The sequence below is a fragment of the Talpa occidentalis genome, unplaced genomic scaffold (genome assembly GCF_014898055.3).
Source record: "Talpa occidentalis isolate TD23 unplaced genomic scaffold, MPIMG_talOcc4v2.1 talOcc4.6, whole genome shotgun sequence".
Taxonomy (NCBI): domain Eukaryota; kingdom Metazoa; phylum Chordata; class Mammalia; order Eulipotyphla; family Talpidae; genus Talpa; species Talpa occidentalis.
The window spans coordinates 97021490-97034256 of record NW_023604972.1 but is presented as its reverse complement, the minus strand read 5'-3'; the positions used below and the strand labels follow the sequence as shown (position 1 = coordinate 97034256).

Below are 12767 nucleotides of genomic sequence, written 5' to 3'. Positions count from 1 at the left end.
AGCAAACTAGAAAATATACGTTTGGCAATTTGTGTGGAAGGACACTGACAGTTTTGAAGTTTTATCTGATGTTCTCATAATTGCCGCTCTACCTGGATCTTCTGGATCTACTCTGGGGAGAGTATGGCGGGAAAGCGAGCACCTCTCCTACCCTTGGAGTTTGCCTTTGAAGAAGAGGCTAAAACACAAAGCGAAAATTCATTGCCCAGGAGATTCTGCCTCACACTGCTGTCCCAGAATTTATTCCACAGTTTCCTTGTCCCATCCCCTCTGGATAGACTCGGGAGGGGTGTGGGTGGGGGCTTGTGGTTGCATCGGACGCACTCCCTGAACCCCGAGCGGGATACTGGGGTCTGAGCAGAGGGGAAAGTCATCTAAGAGACTGCTGTTTCCCGAGGTCTGGGCACAGGGCTGCCCCTCCCTTCCTCCCGAAGTTTGCCTGAAGTGCATGTTAGGCTGTAATTAGGGAATCTGGGAGGAGAACTTTTCCTGGTGACGCTCAGCTTTTCTTCTGCTCTTGGTGAGAAGTGCCTCCTTCTTCCCAGGATCAGGACCTCTGCCATCCAGCGCCACAAAGAGGCATTCTGCACACACACACTCACACACGCACACACACACTCGCCCAGAGACAAACTTAAGGTGAGGGGAAACAGCGTTAGCTTCACTTGATCTCCAGGCTCCCACTCCAGCAGGACTTGAGAGCATCTGAGCGTGTGGATTTCAGGACATTCAGGACAAGGTAAAACTTCCACAACTTTTTCCTCTTTCAGTCAAATCTTGGTGCCCTTAAGATTTCAAAGAACAGTACCTATCATGATAGATGCACACATTAAAACGAATTTCCTAATTATTTTCTTTTGCATTTAACGTATCTCAACTTTTTATTATGATGATTTATATTGTCAGATAAAATATTGTGCTGCAATAGACAAGCTCAGTCTAGAATTGGGGCAAGGATTAACTCTAGTATCCCAACTTGGGCTACTGCTACTATAAATCCAAGTGGTGATTTTTCCATCTTTATTTCAACAAGCATTTTTTTTATAGCACCTGAGATGAAAAAAAGACAATATAAGTTGAAGGAAGAGCTGAGGAATGGGAATGTTTATTCCAGATTCCTGTGTTTTATTTTAGGAAATAAATAGATTGCTGTGGGAAAAAAAAAAGTTACTCCAATGATAAGTAATACCTGTTAGATTATTAATCAGAGATGTTACCAATTTAGGTCCATGCTTCTCCAGTTCATTGTGAAATTCAGATTATAATACAATGTGTGTGTCATATATAGGATGATATTGATGGATAATTTTAATGTACTTTTAGTCATAATTGGTAAGATTACTTTAGAAAGTTGCTTACAGGAATTAGTTTTGTGTTTATAGACTGTTCACCTCCCTAAGCAAACCTGAACTCTTTGGAAATTAAATAAAGTTGTTTTCCTCCATTGAATGTGAATATTGTGTTCAAAATAAGATGGTTTATTAATTTGCAAATAACTTATTTTCATTTATCACTGGAAAAATACACAAAGTGGCCGGGACATTTGGGAATTTTTAGGGTGGAAAGTGTTCCTGTACATGTTCCAGCGTGATGTCATAAAATCAAACATTCTGGCTGGCTTCTTGGAAGCTAACGGTTCTTAAGAAATAAAGCCTGTGAATTAATTTCTAGGTGAAATGTAATATTTATTCATTGCAAATGTCATTTCTGGTAACCATTTCTATTTGATTATTTCAGTATACTAATTTGCTGTAATTTCATAGACATTTAAGCGACTTCAATATTTTAATGGAAACATAAAACAGAAATATTGTTCTACAAAATTTATTATAGTAGCTCTCTTTGGACAACTTTTAGTGTGTTTTTCTTTACCTTTTTATCACTTTTTAACTTTAGTTCCATTTGTTTTTACAAATAATGAAGCTTTCCCTTCTATCCAGTAAAAGAATGTATGCTGAATGTCCATTGAGCATTTAGTCTTTAGTGATTTGGGGGCTTTCTATTCTTAATAATTTAATTGTTTAAGCTAAGACAATGACTTTACATTTTGGAGTAACCTCTCACTAAATTGGAAACAGCTTAAAAATGGGAAAACTAAGGAGCTTTAGTTTTGTTTAAACCTAATTAAATGAACAAGAAAAACCAACAACCTCAAGACACCACTGGTCCAATATGCTAAACAAGAGTATCCGATGGAACTGGGCTTTCAATGAGAAACAAGAAGGGGAATAGCATGTTCTTATAAAATGGGTCCTTTTAAGTGAGAAAGGCCCTGTCTCTCAGTGAAATGACTGACACTGTAATTTAGAAGCACTGGAGACTTTCACAGAGAAGAATCAATTCATTATATCCCTAGTGGTTTTACTTCCTTTTCCTTCCTTTGGGAGCAAGTAACACATCCAGGATAAACACAGTAGGAGCATGCAGAAAGATATTTCAGATACTTCACAAGTATATGGTCCACTACACAGTTATGTCTTTTTGAATCTTGAATGTCGAATATTGGTAATTTCTGAGAAGTTGAACATGTCTTCTGAATTTTAAGGGAGCACAGCGCTTTTTCACTGTAAAGATAAACAAGTCATATCAGAAAATAACTGCTTTTCCAGAAAATTCTAGTGCTAGTATTCATTTCCTTTTGCCCCATACATGTTTTACTTTCCAGATTATATTTTGAAGACAATGGCATTCCACTAATTAAAATTCCAAAGAAATGCCAAGTAACATTAAAAATGACTTTTAAATTATATATATCAATTTCTATAATCTCTAGTTAATTTTTCAATAGCCTGTGTTCATTAATAGTAACTATAGTACTTAGTCTATATAATTTAAATGTACTTAGTTTGTTATTTAAAAGTAGCAAATGTTGGGTGGGGGAAAATGGGGAGGGATGGAAACCTGAATATGCTTAGGATTTTAATCAATAGTGTTTAAGGCGGATTAGAGGAAACAGCTGGTTAAACAAATATTAGTTGTAGAGTGGACGAGATGGTATAAATTAATAATGCAGCTCTTTATTTACACCATGAATGGGAAGGTCTGTGACGGTACAATGTGTGAAGCATGGTCCCTGTGTGCCACCTAGTGGATGAGTCAAGGAAGGCTTTCTCACCAGCTTTTTAATTAAACATTTTGACTTGTATTCAATTGATATGCCAGACGTTGGGTTAGGTGCTCACAGTAGAATATACAGCAAGTGACTTTTATATAATTTAAAAATCAAGGCACCACTTAACAGTTGATTAATTTCCCAGTGGTTGAATTTAAAATCAGTTTACTCTATCGGTGTTATACCATCAACTTTCTGCCTCCAGAAGGCTATAATCTAATAACGGTAACTCACTTCTAATATATAATTTGTTTTTACAGAGATGTCGTGATCTATTCCAACAAAGGAAGGGAAAGAGTTTGAATCTTGAATCACTGTTTCTCAAATAGAAATAAAATTCTGTAAAGTTTATTGTTACAGAGCTTAAATGGGTAAATAATGGTTAGCTTAAAAGATTAGCATGTAGATTTGCTTATATTATTACATTTCTTTAGATATGTTTAATCAAATGTAAAGGAGAGTAGTAAAAAATGCTTTCTGCTCTAAAACTGCTCTCAAACGTGAATAATTAGCATATAGAACAAGTTTATCTATACCTATTTTTTATATGTAGTTTTGAAACAAGAAATTTGCTTCTGTTACAGGGCAATGCGGAGTTTCTTCAGGTCATCTTTTCCGCCCAATACTTCCATTAAATTTGACACTGTAGAATCAAACCATAGGCAGGAACAGTTGCAAGGAAAACTACTGTTTGAATGGAGTATCAGGAAATCAGTCCATTTCAATACGGCACTGAGAGTTGAAAAACTTCTCTTTAGGAGATATATAAATTATTACTCCAATTGGCACTTGGCAAGATATATGACTTAATGGCAACAGTGTTGAACACATCAGCATTAATCTGAAATTCAGATTGGAAAGAAAAATGCCCCTGTAGGAAAAAAAAAAATGATTAATGTTAACTTGCTGAGCTCAAGAGGTGGAATCCACAGATCAAGTTAGACCTGCTGGTATGGAATGGAAATTTTCTTTTTTTTTTTTTTTTTTTTTTTTCAGAATTTTGGGGTTTGTGTGTAGCAGTTAGACCTACATGGTAGGAGGAGAGATGCTTTTTAAGTCTTTTTTCATTAATGTCACAAAATTATAGCCTGAATTGATAGGAGGTGATGACAAGAATCCTTAATCAACAGTTCTCTAAAATTAAAGCATATTATTTAATTCTGATTTCCAATAAGTCATTATCCACTCCGTAAGGAGCCATTCTGTTAACAATTTCCTCTGACGAGCCTTGCGATTTAGATGAATCACAGACTCATTCTAGTGAGAGAACTGCTGAGAGATTGCCTAAAAGTCAGAGGCCCGGAAACAAGAAATTTAGTCATGGATTGGAAAACCATTATAAGAACTTTTAATAATTTCTGATTACTTAATGATACTAAATAAAAACACACTCTGCAAAGAGAACCAACCAAACTCTTGGAAATAGTCCAAGGCTACTGGGTTCCTGGTTATATTCCGGTAGCTCCACATAATGCTTCTCCAGAGAGGAGACATGGGAGTATCTTGCTGGTGTTGAAGGGTTTTTAGTTATATTCAGATAAAATGAGGATTCATCAAATCTCAAAATATCAAATGATGTTGGATGTTATGAGCTTTTATTCATTGTTGTTAGATTATCAGGGCATGGTGATTAATGAGATGGGAGCATTAATGGAAGGAGGCTATTTCAAAACAAAGCAAAATAAAAACAAAAGAGAAAAAAAATACTTGAAAAACTTAGCAAAGTTCAAAGGGTCACTTCTCAGTCTTGTAAGGCACAGAAATTTCCCTTTTTATCCAATCTAGCTTAGTCCAAAAAGAACACAACCTACTTAGTTATTAAATTCCAATTACATTTACTATGGTAAATAAAATCCAGTTAGTTAAACAATACCCAAATACCTTCTACAGTAAGTCTGATTTTCCTAAATTTTCCAATAAAATTTTATAGCTCATATCTTAGTTCAGTTTCCACCTTTACCATGTGACTTTTTCTTATTTTGAGTATTTTGAATTTGGGGAATTCAAAGGCCTTATTTCGGCATTTGTGTTTTCATATATTAGTTCTACAAAAATTTATTGAATACTTGCTTCCTTCAGGCTTTGTTCTAATGCCCTTTGCTGGGTCCCTTATTTTATACCATGAAAATTCATTCTAAAATATCAGAAAGTCAAAATTGATGATAAAACTTTGCAAAATCCTGCAGTACACTTTAAGTAAGAGAAACAATCAAACAAGTCTAGCCTTAAGAGATTTTGTGGTAGAATTTGAAGCATGCTCATTTAAAACCATTTCCCATTATTTGCTGCTTCCTAGCTGGGGGGTTAAGAGCTTTGTTTCTCGGTTGTGTGGGCACAGATGGGCTTGGGATGGCAACTCCAACACTCCAGAGCCCCAGGTTCCAATAATCTGTCTACTTGGATGGGCAAGAAAAGCAAAAATTCATTTGCACACAGTTGCTGTCCACCAGTTTGCAACTAAAAATTACAGACAGCACAAATGATTTCACGCTGACCATTTGCAACAGGCACCATGCTAGGTGTTGTAGAGTAATCGCTCAAGGAATTCACAAGTTAGTGGAGGTGACAGATGGATGCACATCATGAGTCACTAGTAAAATTTGCCAAGTAGGTGAAGCTTGCCTTCCTAGTCTCCTGGATCCCTTTCCTTTGCACTTATCTTAAATTTCCTCCCTCCTCTCATAAACTGAAACTCCTCCCCCCAAACCTCACCCCAGAGGATCATATACTTCTCTGGTTTATTGATTTCTTCACTGACTGATTACACTTAAGTGTGAATGAGTTTCACTCATGCATTAACATTTTAAGCCTTTTATCTCTTTTAAGCAAATGTTTTGTTTTCTACAAAAAGAATTTCAAACATCTAGGGGTCTTCCCATCCTTACAGCAAAGGGTATAATTAAGCTGATTTAATCCTCCATGGTCTTCAGTCTCTCAGTTATCCTCACTCCCTATGTGAGGTCAAAGGGATTCCCACCAGGCCAGTTTCCAGAAACTTGAAGGAACCTGGGTCCTGTTAACTACTGGCTCCTTTTAGTTGAGTCTGACCAGCCTGAATTCCACCTTCCCAAGCCACTCTGCTCCCCACTTTGCTCAGACCCAGTCTCCCCAGCCTTCCCCCTGCCTTTGAAACTTCCTGTTCACTTTGCCATATTCTACATTCAGGTCTTCTGAGCCCTTCATCACTGTGCTTTGGTTACTGACCCCAAACTTCTTTTGTTCTACTCTTTTTTAAAAAAAAGATTTATTTATTTATACATGCAAGAACTGGGGTACAGGCCAGAGATGCAGGGGGGTGGGGATGAGGATTCACCAGAGCAAGAGTGGGGAACAGAACAGGCAGATTGACTGAAATATACTGCTGAGGGGAGCAGTGGGTGAGTCATGCTGCACCATGTGGGTCAGCATCCTGGCTGGGGATTGAACGCATGATGTTGTAGCTTCAGATAGCTTCATAGCACTGAACTTAACCCCTTGTACCACCAGGGGCCCTATTCTACTCTTTTGAGCCCTTATGCCCCCCACATATCCAGGTCAAGAGAGAAGGAGTGGTGAGGATCCATATATTGATCCAAGAACTCCTCCAAGTCAAAGGGAAAAGAAAGACACTTTATATACAAGGCAAGCATAGAAATTAGCCATCATATTGAAAACATCAGACAAAACCAACATCTTTCAAAAGTATGTGCTCAGATACTTAACTATAATTGCTTTCAGAGACATTTCAACATCAATGCTGATTAGATTCCAGAAATCTAACTTTGCAGGAAAAAAATTGCTTTGGTTTTATAAAAGTCACACTTATCATAGTCATTTGTTTAAATTCTGTCCCACTTGATATTTAATTAATAAACAGAATAATGATAGTCATGTTGTTTAAGTTTTTTAGATGTATTTATATGTTTTCTTTGGTTACTCTCCTTTGATGATGATTAGTTTGGAGCCCCTGTGAGATACTGATCTACTGTTGCAAAGTTGTGCTCACTATTTTTATTTTTTTAATATATTTTTTTAAAGATTGATTTATTTATGCATACAAGAGCTGGGGTATAGGCCAAATATATGGGGGTGAGAGGATTCACCAGAGACAGAGTGAGGAGCAGAACAGGTAAATTGACTGAAATACACTGCTAAGGGGACCAGTGGGCAGGCAAGACAGGAGAGATCTGCATGCCATGTAGGTAGCTCCCTGGTCAGGGATGGAACTTGTTCTTCAGTGGCTGCAGAGAGCTTCATAGTGCTGACACTTAACCCACTGTGCCACCACAGAGTCCTCCTCAGTACTTTTAAATTGTCGGACAGATGACTCAAACTTAGAGAGTTAGTTTCCTTTCCCTGCTTCCCTGCATCCTTGAGAATGGAGTCATTGGCCTGCATTATTTACCAACTGGGGATAGGAAAAGCTCACATTCAGTAGGTGCCCTATATATGTTTTCTGGCATTGCTGTCAGTGCTCAGTATAATGCTGCACTGGAGGCCTCAGGAAACCTTGCATCCCCAGTATCTTTATTCCACGGTCAAACACTTCCCAATACCAGGCTATTCATTCCCTGACTCTGTCTCTATCTCTCTGTCTTCTTCCCACCTCTCAATGTTGTTAAACTCATAAACTTGTCTCAACTTTAAATAATAAATATAGTTGATATAAAATTAATAATATAACAAAAATTAATTGATAATGGCAATCAATGTCAAAATTTAAAGAAAGTGAGATGGAGGTGGAAAAAGTTCAAAGAGTCCTTGAAACAGCCTAGGCAGCATCTAACAAGGGTAAATGGATTGAGAGGGGAGCGTTGTAGATGATAGTATGAATGTTCCCAGGTGGGTGATGCTGTGAAAAATAATGCAGTCTTAGGCTAAGATTAGGGAAAAGGAAGAATTAAAGGTTCTGGGCAAAAAGGAGGAATCTATTTTAGAAAGTGCCACGGAACAGCCAAGCACACAAATTTAGATGCATGTTTCTTAGGTATAGGGGAAAAGTCATGGCTGGAAACAGATCTGGAACTCTTAGGGACTGAAATGGTAGTTGGGAATCAGTTGGCCAAGAACTGAAACCCAGGAAAAAGTTGGTAAGAATGAATTTTGCCAGTATTTACGCATGATTTTAACTTTTATTTTATCAACTATAGATGTCCATTGAGTTGAAAACAGCAATGTTTTATTAATCCTGTATCTCATAGTATTACTAAGCCCTCTGCAAGTAGAAAGTGCCAGACATGCTTGTTGAATTTAAATAAATTAAAATGGCATTTCCGGGCCTTGGTGCTCTAATGACAGATTTTTATAATGACAACCCTGAAGCTGGGTTAAGATCTCAAAATGTCTGAATTGTAGCTATTTATTCAATTTTGTCCAATAATGAGCTAACTTTAAATATATGTTGTTACATTTTGTTGTTTAAAAATCAGTAACCAAATTGTGGTGTAGATAGTAATTCACCAGAATACTTGATTAACCTCAGCCTGTGTTGTTTAACTTAACATATAAATGAGCTCACCACGGAATGCAGTCTAGTTCAAGTTCATTTGTAATTCTTTCCCTAGTTCCTTGATCCTGAAGACCTCTAAATCTTACATTAGGTTGAGAGCACATAATCCTGGATTTCTCTGGTCTTCTCAGCAATTGCTTTTTACTAATATTTTTCCCTTTTGCCCCCACCCTCCCATCAGAGCTGCCATAGAAAATTCAACAAATAATTGAATAATATTTAGTATAACTATGTCTCAAATATTGCAGGGTATATACTTATGGTAAGATTATCCATTGTTTATTCAGATTTAACTGGGTGTTTTGTATTTTTCATTGGTTAAATTTGAATAACGCTATCCCATATTAATATAACCAGAATGTAGCAGGTAAGAATTTCTCCTTGAAACTCTGAACACTGCCTTCTTAGAATCAATAAATGGAGTTATTGAATTTATCTTCACTAGTGAAATAAATGTTTTTGAAAGATACTCAAAATTATCTAGCTAAAATATACCAACCAAAACGCAAATTTATAAAATATTTAACTGCGGTGTTATATAACTTAAATAATAGCTATCCTAAGAATGCCATAAATGTATACAGAGGTCATGTGTTTTAGTCTAAATATTTTTTTTTAATTCTATATGTTTAAAAATTAGGTTTTTAAAATTTCCTTTTTGAAGTTGGCAATAATGATGAAATTATTTGTAAAGACTATACATTCAGAAATGTATCTATATGCATATATGTATACAAACAAACATATAATGTATAACGGATACAGACTTTCAAATGTTGGAAGCAGAAAATATCTGGAAAGGATCTTTTCCGTTGTTCTTACTTTGTAGTTGTGCTGCCACCTTGTGATGATTTGAGGTATGACCCAATTTAATTCAACCCATTAACAATATACCAACTGACAGCTTGGTCAATATTAAAATTGTTCCTCATTCTATTAATATCTGTTACTTTACCGCAAAATGCCACATATTTCGATACTTAAAAGGATTTCTTGAACATCTTAATGCAAACATTTTCCAGGAATTTAATGTATTGTCTGCAAATTAATATATCATTCCTGAGATAATCACTAAATTATAAATTATTTACTACTATAATAATTTATGTGTTGGGGTGAAATTATGTTTTATCTGCATGTATGTTTAGTTTACTTGATTATTTACTCTGAATTTCTCATAAGATCCTTGAACTCAACATATTCAAAACTGAACTCATTACCTTCTATTAAGCTTGGTTCATGACATCTCTACATAGATAGATGCCAAGGCCATGTAATTTTTCACTCAAAGCAGAAAAATTTGAAAGTGAAACAGGATACCTTACAAATTATTCCAGCACAATGGGTATAAACCTAAACTGTCTCAAGCAAAATAAATAAATATATATACACATTTATTTGTATATATGTATTGATTACTGGTTCATCAAATTAAACTGGAACCTTCTTACAGTCCACATTCCTTTAATCTATTTGCTCCTTTTCATCTTCCTTTCTTCATTGTCCACCATGCTTGCCAATGTTCTCAATATTTGTTCTGCTATCTGCAGAGAGATCCACCAGGCAAAATTCTTTTTCACGATGAATCTAACTATCTAAATTCTCCACACTTGCTCCAAACCACTAGGAACTGCTGGGGAAAACTCATCATCCTGCAGAATGGGGTCACTGATCAGCTTAATTTATCTGACTTCAGTTGGATTTTAAATGCTCTAAGGCAACTCTGATGTGTGTTTTAAAAGCGTCTTGCTTTTTGAACTCCTTATAGCAGATATACAAGCCTTCCTTATTCATACTGAATACAGAAACTACCTGTAAAGAACCATCCCATTGTGCCATCAAAACTAATTCCTGACATTCAGCACTCCTATAGTGACATTCAGCACTCCTAAAGTGTCTCTTTCATCGTAACCTTTCCACTCCATTTCTGCCTATTATCATTTAATCATTTTAACTATTTGTCTTAGAAATAGAAAACTTTCCCTAACATCAGATACACTCTATGTAGCAATCTTTCTCTTTCACACCGGAGCTGGACTTGGTGAATTATCTCTGCCCCCACTGTACCCCTTGACCCTGTCTGCTCCTTAAATCACTGCAGTGTGCTTTCTCCATCAAGCTAGGGTCACCAATGTCTTATTTTCAATGCTTTCTTAATGGCATTTAATGTGGGTGTCCATGTTCCCCTACACAAGAGTCTCTCCCCTGGGCGTCTGTGATATCATGCTCTCCTAGACTTCCACAAATGGAATTTGACTATTGCATTTCAGACTTCTAGGGAATTTGACTATTGCATTTCAGTCTTCTCCTAGGCAATCTGTGTTCTAATATCTTCTAATATCTTCTATCTGCCCCTAGGCAATCTGTGTTCTAATATCTTCTTCCCAGAACGCCTTTCACTATCTCCACATTCTCTTGGTGAGTGTTCATCCACTCCCCTGCATTGCACTTCTCTCACCTGAGTGAGCTTGACTCTCAGATCTTTATATGTGTCCCAGAATTTTCTCCTGAATGTCCAAACCACAACATTTCCCAGCTAGGAAGTTCTTCAAACATCTCTTATTCCATCGATGCCAAATGAAGTTCTTTTCTTTTATCCTGAATTTGAACTTCCCCCAATCTTATCTAGCTTGGTAAATGGCACTGTTTTGCCCTCTATTAAGTTCCCAAAACAGAGACATAGGAGTCCTCATATGGTTTCTTTCCCATAAATATCCCTTAAATATATACACCCTTTTATGTCATGGCATAAATCTTACCCCTGGTCACTGTCCTCTCTTGCCTGAATTCTTGCAAATATGACCCCTTCATCTCTCTCTCCAGTCGTGTTGCTTTTAACTGCATTTCTCTGACAATGGAGCTAGAGTAATCTTCATAAAGTCTAAATCTGAATATACTTGCCAACTTAAAATCTTTCGATGCCTTTCTATTGCTGTGATATTTAAGTCCAAATAATTTAGTGTTGTTTGTATGCTTTCTCAGGGACCATTTCTCATGTTATCTTTCTAGTACCATCTCTCCTCATCTAAAATTACCTAACACACCAGCCGACAGGATCAAATAACTGGAAAAAAAGAATTCAATTACTGGAACAGAAGATAGGAACAAATCAATGAGTGATCTAAACATTAGAGTTATCAGATACAGATTTTATGTGATTGAAATATCCAAAAAAAATAGATAATAAGGATTTCACAAAGAGTGACAACTATAAAATATTTAAATGGAAATTCTAGAACTGAAGAAGTATAATAATTAACAACTCAATGTGTAAGTTTGAGAAAAGTTTCTAAAGATGATTAGTAAAGTAGAAAATAGGTCTGAAAAGATAACCAGACTAAAACCTGTGGAAAAAAAACAACAATGAACTAAACTGGAGGGGGAGAGATAGGAGGGAGTAAAAGGCATATGAGATACAAACATTGAGTCCCAGCAGGAGGAACAGCAAATGGGGCAGAAACAATCTTTTGGAAATTACAGCTTGTGACTGACCACATCACAGATTCAAGAAGAATTACAAAGCTCCAACATGATAAATACAAAAAATTAAAAGTCAAAACCCACACCCAGGTATGGCATAGAAAATCTGACAAAAAGAAATAGAGAATATTGAAAGCTTCCAGATACGTAAGATTTCAGATAAAGTAACAAGTAGTAAAATCAGCTAGCTGTCAAATTTGCTTTCCTTTCCACTTTATGCAAAAAAGAAAAAAAGAAAAAAAAAGGGAAGAAAAGAATCAGTGGGTTGGCTTTTCTATATTCTGGGTAGATCTTATCTGCTCAGCCTACTTTCTCTGGAAGAACGAAATTTTCCAGTCCAAGGAATATCAGTGTGCCTCATTGCCTGAAGGAGCTGGACTGGACGGAGATAAATTTTAGTGGTGACTGAGTTTCTACAATCTGTTTTCAGATGCAGTGTTGCGGTATTGCTATCCAGGAAAAATTCTGGAAGCCACTTGGGAGGTTAATAACCATCTCTAGCACTATCTAATGTTATTTTTAATTACGAAGAAGAAACAGTGATCCAGAAGGCTGTGATTTATACAGGATATTTTATGTCTTAACTCTTTGTTTAAGGCACTGAAAGGCAGATGTTGGTAACCAGAGTAAATGCATATTTGTCACTAGGATTCTAATAAGGAAAAAAAATCTCTGGAATATCTATTT

At 36.3% G+C, this 12767-nt stretch overlaps 1 protein-coding gene across 1 annotated transcript in view; it reads left to right on the top strand.

Annotated features, from left to right (window-relative positions):
* The first annotated feature begins 336 nt into the window (after positions 1–336).
* The window catches only part of HAPLN1 (hyaluronan and proteoglycan link protein 1), a 72662-nt gene continuing 60231 nt past the window's right edge, over positions 337–12767 (top strand). Inside the window, exon 1 of the mRNA XM_037529945.2 lies at positions 337–739. The gene's annotated coding sequence lies outside the window, so the exon portion shown is untranslated. The remainder of the gene's footprint in view (positions 740–12767) is intronic.